This window comes from Abramis brama, assembly GCF_963993115.1.
Source record: "Abramis brama genome assembly, chromosome: 4".
NCBI lineage: Eukaryota > Metazoa > Chordata > Actinopteri > Cypriniformes > Leuciscidae > Abramis > Abramis brama.
The window spans coordinates 49,608,944-49,622,680 of NC_139966.1; positions in this window are offsets into that span (position 1 = coordinate 49,608,944).

Sequence of the window (13,737 nt, forward strand, 5' to 3'; positions counted from 1 at the left end):
AGTAAGTCACATTGAGTCATATTTGTGGGACCTTTTGTGCGTTATTTTATATGATTGGTTAGTGTTGTATGATCCAAAGAATGTGGATATTTTGGCTGATTTGTAAATGTGAACGTGTCAGATAACAGACATGCACCTGCAGCTCTGTTTTTATACACACACACACACACACGTTTTGGGAGGTAAAGGATCATATAGTTGTAGGGTATGTTTCTGTGTGTATTTGTCTCTAAAATCCTTTAATTGATGTTACATTTACACCCACTTTTGTCTTGTAAACTGGTCGCATCATTCATTCATTGATCAAAATGGCAATGTCCTCATGGCCAACAAGAGTCTTAAGTCCTAAAAATATTCTGTTTTGATTTTTGAAGACAAGACGAATGAAATCGCACTGGGTTACTATGATGATGTCATTACTGATGGACTGAAACCAGAACGTGAGACATACACACACACATTATATATATATATATATATATATATATATATATATATATATAAAATTAAGAAAATATACATGTACAAGTTTGTTTTTAGTGTGATGGCTGATTCATGTTAAATTTGTAGAAGACACACCTGGTAGCTATGATGATGTCATCACCAGTGAACAGAACTCTGGTATTAAAGAAGGTGAAGGTAAATTTACCCTTTAAATTGATGCTCAGTACCGATAAAATGCAACATTTAATCTGTCTGTGTTTTTGTGTGTGTGTGTGTGTCTGTGTTTTTGTGCGTGTGCGTGTGTGTGTGCCGCCAGACAATTATGATGTCATCATTAATGGACAGGACTCTCAAGGTGTAACGGGTAAGTTACAGAACAATATATTGAACATGCGTTTATAGTTTACCATTAATTAATCATGACTTTATCTGGAGTAAATCTAATAATCTCACACAGTAATGAGGGAAAGAGATCAATGACATCAGTGACACAAGCTGTATTACAAATGACAGTGTAAGGTTTTATTTCACATGTGAATTAGAGGGAGATCAGGAGGAGTATGATGATGTTGTCACGATACACACAGGGAAAAGGTAAGATCCAAAAGCAGTGTTTTATTAAAGGGTAATCCGTACTCACAACCAGTCCAGGCAAAGGTCATAATCCAAAAAGGCATTCCAAAAACATAAAAGATAAACACAAGAAACAGGCTCGAACTAACAACATAAGTGTGGGGACAATATACAAGGACTCCGTGACAAACACTGAAACAGACAGGGTATATATACACACAAGTGCTAACAAGGTGACGAGAAACAGCTGTAAGGCAATGAACAATCAGTGACAGACAGGATCATGGGAATTGTAGTGAGAATGCATAGACACTGTGAAAACTGAGGACCTCTAGTGTTTAACCAGGGAACCACCAGACACTGTGACAGATGTGAAGAACAGTAATGAAGAAGAGAGAAACCTGTTGGGTTAGTGTTCGTCTCTTTTTTAATCTTTGACTAATTATTTGCTGATTTTAATAGGCTCAGTTTTAGATGTTAAATACAACATTAAACATGATATATTTGCTTTTGTCTTTAATAACAGACTATGATGATGTGGGGGAGTTGTCAAAAAATGACGGCATGACTGTATGACTCAATGGCCACACACACTGCCTCGGTTCATGACATTTTACAGCTTCTAGAGTTGGGTTGAATCGCTACTTTAGGTTTTAAATTAGTTTGTATTGATGAGCTTGCATTTTGTAAAAAGGATTGCTTTGAAATTTAGAGGTATAGAGATTGAAATTTAGATTTATTTTTTTGCTTTTCTTTAACAAACACATGTTAACAATCTTAAAAACAAACATGATAAATGCATAAAATAATGCTAATGTAATTTGTTTCTCTGAACATTGTTAATTTTGTGCCTTATTCCTTACTTGAAGTTGGAGCCATTTCCCTGTTCTGTTTTAAAGTTGTGCTCAAAAGTTTACATACCCCTTGCAGAATCTGTAAAAATGTTAATATGTTTAACAAAATAACAGGGATCATAAAAACGTATTGTTGTTTTTATGTAGTACTGTCCTAAATAAGCTATTTCACATAACAGATGTTTATAGACCTTATGTGCCAAAGAAACAAGCACCCAGCCATCAGAATATTGAACTTTTCTGGTGAAGTGGATTTTCTTTTTGTAGAGTTAACGAAAGTTATCATGGGCATTATAATGTTTGAAGCGGGTGTCATAACAAATGTCAATAGAACCAGAAGATTTTAAAATAAAAAATCTTACCTTCATGCTGTGGAAATACAAACTGGAAGACAGAAAACAATGAGCACAGCGTTAAAAAGGGCAGTCAACCTAAGGTAAAACATAAGAGAGAGAACAACTGAGGGACTCATACAAAGGTGAAAACATTCACTGATGTTTAAGAGCGCAACATGATGCATTAACAGCTGGGGGATGTAAACTTTTAGAATTTTATGATCAGGGTAAATTGTATTTTTGTCTTCTGGGAAACATGTAAGTATCTCTTGTGCATAGCTTCTGGAGGCATGCAGTACTAAATTAAATATTACCTTTAAACAAAATAAGAAAAACTTACACATTATCCCCCTTTTCAAAAGTTAGAACTTAATGCATTGTTTACTCCTGGAGCATCAGTGAATGTTTGCAGCTTTAGTAATAGTTGTGAATTGTCCTCAGTGTGAAAAGATGGATCTCAAAATCATACAGCCACAGCTGGAAAGGGTTCAAATATACAGAAGATGCTGGAAAAGTAAATGTGCAGGACCTGAAGGATTTTTCCGAAGAGCAGTGGGCAGTTTAATTGTTCAATTGACATACAAGGGAATGATGAAAAAAACACTCAGGTGAACACTGGTTCACTCAGGTAACAACAGCTAGTATTAAGATTCATGGGTATGTAAAGTTTTGAACGGGGACATTTTAATAGATTCTGCTATAAAACATCTGTTATGTGAAATAGCTTAATCAGGACAGCAAGTTTTATAATACTTTATAATACTCTTATTTTGTTAAAATTATTAACATTTTTGCAGATTCTGCAAGGGGTATGTACACTTTTGAGAACAACTGTATCTAATTAAAACAAATAAAGAAATACAATGGTCTTTTTTAATGCTTATTTAACATTTATTGTTTTGGGTTTTTTTTCCCCAAGCCTTAATCATTTGGCTATTTAAGAATCAAAACATTGTATCCAACCCGAAACAGGATGCTTAAGCAAATATTGATGCTATTAAAGGAGAACTCCAGTCAATTTTAACATTGAGCTAATTTTTTTGTAAATTTGGAGTGCTGTCAATACAGAGAACAACGACAAAAATCGGTGTTGCCTACACCGTGTTAACCTTTTTAAAATGTGCACCCTGTGGACTTCAATGGGGCAAGTTTTAAACCTGCTTTTAGGCTCTTAACATCCTTGATGTGTCATTACAAGTGCCCAGCCAATGTGAGTGATTCCTTCAGAGTGAACGCGTGTGAATCTGACTGCAGTAGATGTGAAAGATATGAATAAAAATGATATTTCAGCCAGCGCACATATCTGTATTTACATCCTGTTTTCGGTCGAAGTCCATAGTAATCAATTGTTGAGTTCACGCGCATAGGTTTAGTATGATCACGCGCGTGAACTCGACAATCGACTACTATGGACTTAGACCAAAAACAGGATGTAAATTGGCCGGGCATTGGCTGGGCACTTGTAATGACACATCAATGATGTTAAGAGGCTAAAAGCAGGTTTAAAACTTGCCCCATTGAAGTCAACAGGGTGCAAATTTTAAAAAGAGGATAACACGGTGTAGGCAACACCGATTTTTGTCGTTGTTCTCTGTACTGACAGCACTCCAAATTTACAAAAAAATGAGCTCAATGTTAAAATTGACTGGAGTTCTCCTTTAATAAATGAATATGGACACAATTGACCCTTCGCAGGGAGCTTGATTGACAGGTGATCTGACCAATCATACTTCGCCATCCGCCATTTTGTCCGACAAAGCAGTCAGGAGAGTTAGTAGATTAACATAGGAGGATTTGAACTTGAAAAACGGAGTGTACTGACGCCTTTCTGTGGTTAAAACAACATTCCTTTTTGTGTTTGTTCATGTTTATTTGAGGCTATAAATTAACTAGAAGGAAGAGATGATCGGTTCACGAGCAGCTTTAACTGATGCTCTACAGCGATCTGTCACGGCACATTAAAGAGCAACAAAACGGTATTTATTGTTAAAATTTCTTTTTAAAAATGACCAAATTTGAAAGGTGAGACTTTGTTTAATATGTTTAATATCAAACGTAACCGAAAAGTAACCTGCTCTGTCCTGTCTGTCAGCGTGTTGTCAGTCTCCTCTCTACTCCGCGATGTATTTTTCACTGCATGAGAACATGGTGTGGCATGAGAACGGCGTAGCTTGTCGGACATAGCGACAGTAACTAAGGGGGGCGGGTCTTTGCGAACGGTCAATTGCATTACATGCTTGGTAGAATAGAAATATTGCATGTCTTACCCAAAAGATACTGTATGAGTCACAGTACTGAATGTGAACCCCATATTTACATTTCAGCACTTTTAGTTTTGTGATTTCAGGCAGCTGCTGGTAAGAAAGTGAACAATAGCTGTTCTTCTTCAGATTAATCAGTGTTTTACAGCTATTTTGTGGGTAAAATGCTGCAGTAATAGTAAAGGTACGTTGAAAAGGACATTGTAGCAACCCTCGTTATCACGTCCAAATAATTAGGCAACTACATATAAAAGCAAATGCTTTTGTACATGTGTTTAACAGTAACATGAAAACAGTTTTTAAAGCAGTGCTAGTGAAAGAGTGAGAAATATACTTTATATCAAATATGATGTTGTCTTTTTATATTTTATAATTATTTATTAATTAATATAACGCATTATTTGTTGTGAGGTAAAAATGTTTTTCTTCAGAAATCCTGTTGTCCAGTCAGAACTCAATAGTGCTTTTCACACTTTAAATGGTTATCCCAGGGTCAGTCTGAACCCTGAGTGAAGTGAATCATGATTAACATTTCACATTGCTCATACTTTACCATATACTTTACTTTACCTCTAGCATCCTGAATGGACTTTTCGGACTATAAAAGTAAAAATAAAACAGTCTCTTCTTGTTTTTTCTCACCATTTGACATTTTCCCCCTCAAATGCTGAAACTACTGTGCAAACAACATGAGGGCTTTACACACTGCACTTAAAGTCTGTTTGAACCAAGCCAACCAAGCTATGAGGCTAATCATCACATTACAAACTACAGCTGAAAATTAAGGTCACAGTTACAATAACTTAGGACACTAAAGAGGCCATTCCATTGACTCCAGGAGAAACATGCCCAGGGTCTCTGGTCACCTGCGTGAACATACAGTAGACCTGCTGCAGGAGCCTTGAGGACTGCAGATGTGAACAGAGCAATAAACTGCAATGTCAGTCATTTAAGACGCCTAAGACAGTGCTATAGGGAGACAGGAAGGACAGCTGATGGGCCTTGCAAGGCCAAACCACGTGTGACACAATGTCCCCCAGATGTGTCCTAAAACTTGTAAATTCCTTGGTGGAAGAGCAGAGTAACATCTCACAACAAGAACTGGCGAATCTGGCTCAGTCGTTGAGGGTGAGATGCTCTTGAAGCAGCCGCTGGCCACACCAGATACTGACTGCTACTTTTGTATTAGTTCATGTTATTTCTCAATCTTTTATGTTCATACAAATATTTATACATAAGAAAAATTTGCTGGAAAAAAGCACTGTTTTTTTTTTTTTTTTAGCCTATATACAGTATAGGAATGTACAGTGTGAAAAGGCAGCTTATAAATAGGATTAATTGATAACCCTGGTGGTAAAGTATGATCCGTGTTCATTTTACACACCCTTGGATGTTGTTGCCGTTTAGAAAATTCCCTTCTTGCAGAACTTCCTTTGTTTCTCTTTTAGAGCTTCAGAGTTACAAACTTACAACAACAACATACCTATCTATACTGAGTTAATACTCTGTATCTCCCCCCCCCCCCCCCCCCCTCAGAAGGTGTTAGCAAATAGAAATAGACCTTTAAAAAAAAATTATATATATATATATATATATATAATTGCAAACCGTACATAGATTAAATTAATGATATACAACTTTGTATACTATACACAAAATTGAAACACCGGAAAGAAAGTTAACAATGATTTGCTAAAAAAATAAAGGAAAAATAGGAGAAGATAGAAAAAAAGACCATGAGGGTATATTGTTTTATACATCAATTAGAGTGTACAAATTAAAGTAATTACAAATTGAGGTTGTTTTACTTTCTTTCTTATTAACTGACTATGACATAGTGTTAAGGTATATTTTAAATTCTTTCAAAAAACAAGAAAAACTGGTTTGTTGTTGGTGAATTTACATTCAGCCTATGTATAAAAAATTGGCCTAGAATTTTTTTTTAATTTATCACAAAGCAAGCTTTGTTTTTAGTGGGGTCAAACTCAAAGTATTAAAAAATAATGTCTTTAAAGGTTAGATATATCTTGCTGAAGATAATCTTTAAAAAAATGTGTCTATATTTTTCAATAGTTGTTCAGTTGTATTTAGAAACGTGACCAAAATAAATGATAAACAGTTTCATGGCAAAATGCGCATCTTGTGTCTATATTAATTTTATATTTAATCATAAAATATTTAACAGGGTAAAATTTATATATATTATTATTATTTTTAATGTATTTATTATTTTGAAAGTGTTTGCAAGCAGCAATGACGTGCTTTGTGGGCGGAGTCTACCTGGTGGTAGAAAAAGACAGTTCTGTGTGGAAGTGATGATGACAGTGGAAGCCGCGGAATGAAATAATAATAATAATAATTATTATATAAAATATTAGAATAATAATTTTGAGTTTATACCTCACAGTTATGACTTTTCCCCTCGCAATTAGGAGTTTATATTTCACAATTCTGAGAAGAAAATTGGAATTGCGAGATATAAACTCGTATCCTGCCCTTTTTTACTCAGAATTGCGAGTTATAAAGTCCGAGTTGGGAGATAGGCAGCCTATACATTTGCAGTTGTGAGTTTTTTCTCAAAAGACTTGAATTAAACCTCTCAATTAGATTAGTTTAGATTAATTAGATAAATTAATTTTACTTTGCGTTAATTACCTTTTTGATTGTTTTGATTACCTGTAACTGTTAAACTGAGGGGCAGACCTCTCCGGCTTCATTAACAATATGTGTTCCAATAATATGTGGGTTTCAAATTTTACTGTTTTAGATGGTCTGATACCGTGTTTCAAAAACAGTCTTCAAATTATAATGTTATACAATTATTTTAAATGAATGACATGGTTATTTTTTTTTTATTGATGCACAATTTTACAGCCATTCTATCTTTTCTAATTTTACAGCCATTTTATGGATAAAGATGAGTTGCAATTATAGTGTGTGTGTGTGTGTATTGATCTTCATTGACTTAATCCGAGTAAACCATGTGTCTTCTTTGAAACACAACATTAGTCTGTTAATCATGCCTCTGTTTGATTTAAAGGAATAGTTCACCAAAAATGAATATGATAGCATGATTTACTCACCCTCAAGCCATCCAAGGTGTATATGACTATCTTCTTTCAGACACCCTGGCTCTTCCAAGCTTTATAATGGTAGTGAAAGGGGAACAAGATTTTAAAGCCCCCCACAAATGCATCCATTCATCATAAAAAAATAATCCATATGGCCCCAGGGGTTTAATAAAGGTCTTCTGAAGCGAAGCAATGGGTTTTTGTAAGAAGATGGCTGTATGCAGCGATTTGCGGTGGAAGAGGAACCCCTGACCCAACTCATGACACAATGACGAATGTGGAAGCGCATAGGACAGCTTACGATACTCCTTCCAGGGTTCGTACAAGGTGCTTAAAGTACTGATACTTGAATTTGACTTTTTGGAGTCCTGGAAAACCCTTGAAAATAGCCATATTTACGAAGAGGTACTTGAAAAGTGCTTGACTTAAATACAATATGAAATTTAATTTTTCAGAAAAAACACAAATGCAATTTCACACAAAATTAACACTGCAGCCCATCTGATCAACCCCCATCAGACCTTTTCTCTGGAATTTCTTTTTACAGTATCTGTACGAAGACGTATGGATTACTTTTATGATGGATGGATGCATTTTTTTGGGCTTCAAAATATCACCCCCCACAATCACCAGCCATGTGCCCAAACAAAACAAGACATGAACAGGCAGCTAACACTCATAAGCCACGTGTTCACACAAAACATGACAACATGAACACACACAGCTAGTCTAAAACACAAGCTGCTTGCTACACGGCACGCAGAGATGGACACAAATACATCAAAAAGTATTTAATTACAAATTACAAATAGGCCTACTTACTCATCAAATGTATTTAAAAAACATACAAAATACTGCTGTGAAAAAAGTATTTAATTAAAATACAAGTAATTTGAAAATACAAAAATACAAAAAAAGTAGGCTACAATCATTTGAAGTGCGAGAGTAACTGTGGAGTTAGATAGCCTACACGTTTCTAGTTTCTTTGTTCTGCTACAGATCTCGGTCCCCATTGACTTCCATAGTAGGAAAAAAATATACTATGGTAGTCAATGGGGACCGAGATCTGTTTGGTTACAAACATTCTTCCAAATATCTTCCTTTGTGTTCAGCAGAACAAAGAAACTCATACAGGTTTGGAACAACTTGAGGGTGAGTAAACGATGATAGAATTTTCATTTTTGGGTGAACTATCCCTTTAAATGTATGTAGGCTACATATAACACTATGGGCCCTATATACCCGGCGCAATGCGGCGTCAAGTGTAAAACATTACTCATTAAGAGAATTGGGAAGACCCTTTTACACCATGGACCGGTTGCATCGACCATTTTTCCCGTTGTTAAACTAGCAAAAGTGGGTTCGGACACACACTAAGTGCGCTTGCGCCATGCACTTTAGACCATGCGCTTAGATCCTTAAAAAAGGGCCCTATTTGTAGCCTATTATATTCTTGTTAATACTGCTGTGAGTGTGTTTCTAATACAGCGACTATGACAGTAAAGTTGACATATTTCTCTCTTCTGACCGCCATTATCAATCTCTCTCTAATTTTTTACTCTTTTTGAAAGTTGCGAAAAAGCAGTTGTGGCGTTTTTCACAAGCACAAAACACACGGACAGCAGCACGAGGATGAGCGAATGCTCATTCCATGAACTCACAACAGAAGTCAAACACTGAATGAATGACACACAGCATGAATGTCCGAATCCCGACACAGAAGCGATACCAAACATGACATGAGTGCTGAGCAAAAGGCAAAGACAAGAAAATACAGGAGTGTCAGGCTCTATCACAAAACCAAGAACAATATAAACCAAAGAGACAGAACCGTTATTTACTCCCATTTAGCCACTTGTTAGCAACAGCATTTTAAAAGACAAAAGCTTTTTTTTTTTAAATCACAAGAGCATATTACTGATGTATTTTATATTGTTAAATAAAACGTGAAAATATCTTGAGCTTGTTTTAACCACAGGCCTTATTTCAAGCATTTAACCAGAAACATATTTAAAAAAAAAAAAAACATTGACTTAATATGTTTCTGGGTTTTGGCCATAGACTGTAAAAAAATATGGACGTAGTGTCCGTGACGTCACCCGTAGGTTTTGGCCTACAAAAATACATCATCCCTTCACCACTCTATAGGGGAGACCGGGGACAGTTGCAACACTTTTTGCATTTCTCTCAGTTACTCAGAGACTATTTGGACTAGACCAACCAAATTTGTATATATTAAACTTGCATCTGTCTGCTAATTACCCATACCATTTAAAGATGATTATATGACATATCGTTCACAGTATTTATTTGAATGGAAGAAGTCAGATGTTGCAACTGACCCCGACCCAGGGAACAGTAGCAACACAACCATGGGACGGTTGCAACACATTAAAAATACCTTAAATTTCTCTAATTAATTTTAGCTTTTTGTCTCAATGAGCATATAATTCTGAAAATATTAACTGTTTTAGGCCTACTATAATATTATAGTATTATTTTATTTCAATAATATTATTGTAGCCTATAAGTTATTTATTTAGTCATATTTATCAAATAACAGTTATTGAGGTTTTTTTTTGTTTATGTGTAGAACATAGTCCTACATAGATTCAGTGTGCAGGTGTTACAGATGCTATTCAATCTCTCCATATTTCAGTGTTAGACACGAAGAATTGAACAATTTGCAATGCAACAAACCTTTATTAAACATGCAATTTATAACTTGTTGCAGCCGTCCCCAAACCTATCAGCCATGACAGAACATCATATTCCTGCTAGACACACTGACTTTGACACATGCTAACCATGTCACTTAGAAGTCAACAGAACAATAATTCAAACTAAGTAAGTTTTGATTAATTCATACAAAATGTCAGGAACAGTATGACAAAAATATATCTCATGAAAAAATGTACTTTCATACCTCCAAAACAAGTTTTGTTCAATAAATGCAGCAGCAGATGTTGAATATGTCTTCTGTCTTCTTAGTGGGGGGAGGGTCTAACTGTGCATGTACAGTATGAGTGTCATCACTCTAGCTTGTTTCTGATTGGAGAAAAATTACATGTTGGGGACAACCATCCCCATGTTGCAACTGTCCCTGGTCTCCCCCTACAAGTGCGCTTTAGTAATGAAGCACACAGGCTCACTCTGCTGGACACAAAATGAAGAGGGTTTTTGTGGGCCATTTGAAACAAACCACTTTGGTGCAATATGAGAAAGTGATGAGATGTTTCACAAATATACATTTTAAGGAGATTGTCTTTTCTGCCTCTTTTTAACTTAAAAAAAATGCTATTTGGCAATGGTATTTAAATTAAATAGTTTAGTTTATTACGTGTTAATATCATGCTAACATAATATCACAGTTATTTATCAGTGCTTTTATCTCTTCTCTGCAGGTGTTGGGCTTTGATGCTGTAAATAAACTGGAGAGTTTCCTGTCTCCTGTAAGTCAAGTGTGTGTGTGTGTGTGTGTGTGTGTGTGTGTGTGTGTGTGTGTGTGTGTGTGTGTATTTCTGCATCCCCTCAGTCTTGATGGGTGGGGAGGAGGAGGAGTTCACAGTTATATATATATATATGGAGAAAGTCATAAAAGCCTGGTCTGATTTGTCACTGAAGTTGTTTGATGATTTCCTCTGTTCTGTCTAATAAGGTAACAGCGAGTGTGATTGGAGGGTTTTGAACCTCTTTCTCTCTCATTAAGGGGGCTGAGAGAGGACGCCTGTACTTCTGTATCATCAGTGCGGAGAAGCTTGTACTGGATGTTGAATTAATCAAGCAGAGAGAGATGGAGAGATGCCTGACACTCATTTTACTGTCTTCAGTTATAATACTCATCACAGCTGGTAAGTACACATGATTTTTTTTTTTTTTAAATGATGGGTTAAATGCTATGTTATTTAAGATCTTAAAATTAAACTATACTGTAATGTGTTTTTTTAGATGCCCGTGTAATCACATCGTCACAATATATTGAATGTGCTCCTGTGTTTAACAGGCAGTTTATCTCTTTCTCTTTCTCTCTCTGTCAATTTATAAAGAGCTATAAATAAGTTTTACATGAGTGTCTTCTTTTTTATTCAATATAATATATCATTATCAAAACAATATTAATGTTTATTAATTGAAACCCTAAGAGGTCATTATTGTAGTTTTTTTGTCTTGTTGTCTTTTGATTGCAATTAAATTTGTCATGTGATATCAACATTGTAAATGTTGTCTCAATCTTCTGTTATCTAAAAAATCATACATTGATCACCTTTTCTCTGGTTGAAAACGATTTAATCGCCATGCGTCAAACATTATTCTATAACCATGCAGGCATCTCTGTCCCTCGAGTTGAGTGGCCGTAAAATTGATCACACATTTGGAGTTCTGATTTGATAAACATTGATTTGGAAATATTAGTGACAGACATGTTAGCTTGAGCAAGTCCCATTAACATTTTCATAAAAAAAGAAAAACAATCACTCATTCATAATCCAGCAGGATAAATGCTGTATGATGTTATGTCAAGAAGTTGTGATCATGACAATCAAGACAACAACAAACAAGGCCTTTTATAGGGTTACAATGTTTAGTGTCTTAAACAATGCCAAGACCTCAGCTACAGAAGAACTATATAGAGGGAAAATATATATTAAAAAAATACAATATAGTTTAAGCTCAATCAACATAATTTTGTTATCAAAATTAACATAAATCAACGTAAACTTTACTGTCTTAATAATATAGAAACAAGACGTAAACAAATATGTGTTAACATGATTATAGTGTGGAAAAAAATTATTACTAACCTTTTCTGGGCAAAGTTATTTCCAGTTTTAAACTTTGTTTCCATGACAACATAATGGTATAAACCCAGTAATTGTTTTTACTTCTTAACAGCTGAAACAATAATGCATTTTAGGATAATTGATTTATAAAATTATAATATTTAAACCCTAATTTTCTTTTTAATAAAAGGGAGTCAGCATAATTATTTTTTTTGTTAAACATATCTATGATGTTGATTGAGCTAAACTTGTATTGAACTCTGAATATTCATTTTAAATATTCAGACGTATGTGTCCCATTTTCCCAGTTGACCCACTTTGTAATGCTGTAAATTGAACTCTCATCCCTTCATCTTTCATCTCTCATTTGTTACTGCTTAATATTTAGACAGTGTGAATGTGAGGCTGGTTGGTGGTCACAGTCGCTGTGCTGGTACAGTGGAGGTTCTTCATAGAGGTCAGTGGGGAACAGTGTGTGATGATTACTGGGATTCGGCTGATGCTGCAGTGGTGTGTAGAGAGCTGGACTGTGGAGAACCTGTAGATGCTCTGAGTGATGCTCATTTTGGACCAGGATCAGGACCAATCTGGTTGAGTGGTGTCACGTGTACTGGATCAGAGTCAACACTGAAGAACTGTGGATCATTTGGATGGGGTCAAAGCAACTGTGATCATAGTAGAGATGCTGGAGTCATTTGCTCAGGTAAAGTATTTTACATTAAAATTCATATGCACTTCCTGATTGGCTTCTAATTTTTAAAGAATATTCAGGGTATTCTAATTTATATTTGTTATGTTTTTATTTTGTGTTTTTACTTTATTCATTATAAGACTAAAAATAAAATGGCTTTGATGTACAAATCATTATCTTGAAGCCCCATAAATAAGCCATGCTTTTGTTGATCTGTGTTGTCTTATTTAGAAGTCCGACTGGTTGGAGGTTCTCGCTGCTCTGGGAGGTTAGAGATACTTGATGATCAGATGTGGGTTTCAGTGTGTGACGCTGCCTTTGACCAGCAGGATGCAGAGGTTGTGTGTAGAGAGCTGGACTGTGGGGCTCCTGTACAGGTGCTGGGAGAAGATGCTTTTGGCAAAGGAGACGCTCAGATGTGGACACAAGAGATTCAGTGCAGAGGAAATGAGTCTCAGATTCACTTCTGTCCAACATCACCGTTAGATGAAAACAACTGTTCTCATGAGCACAACATTGGTTTGCTGTGTGCTGGTAACAGTTCAAATTACAACAAAGCACATTTCATTTCATTTTATTATAACAATTTAAATTTACAATAGCCTTTTCTCTTACATTCATAGACATAATAAATGTGAGGCTGGTAAATGGCAGCAGTCGCTGTGCTGGTAGAGTGGAGGTTCTTCATAGAGGTCAGTGGGGAACAGTGTGTGGAGCTGGTTGGGAT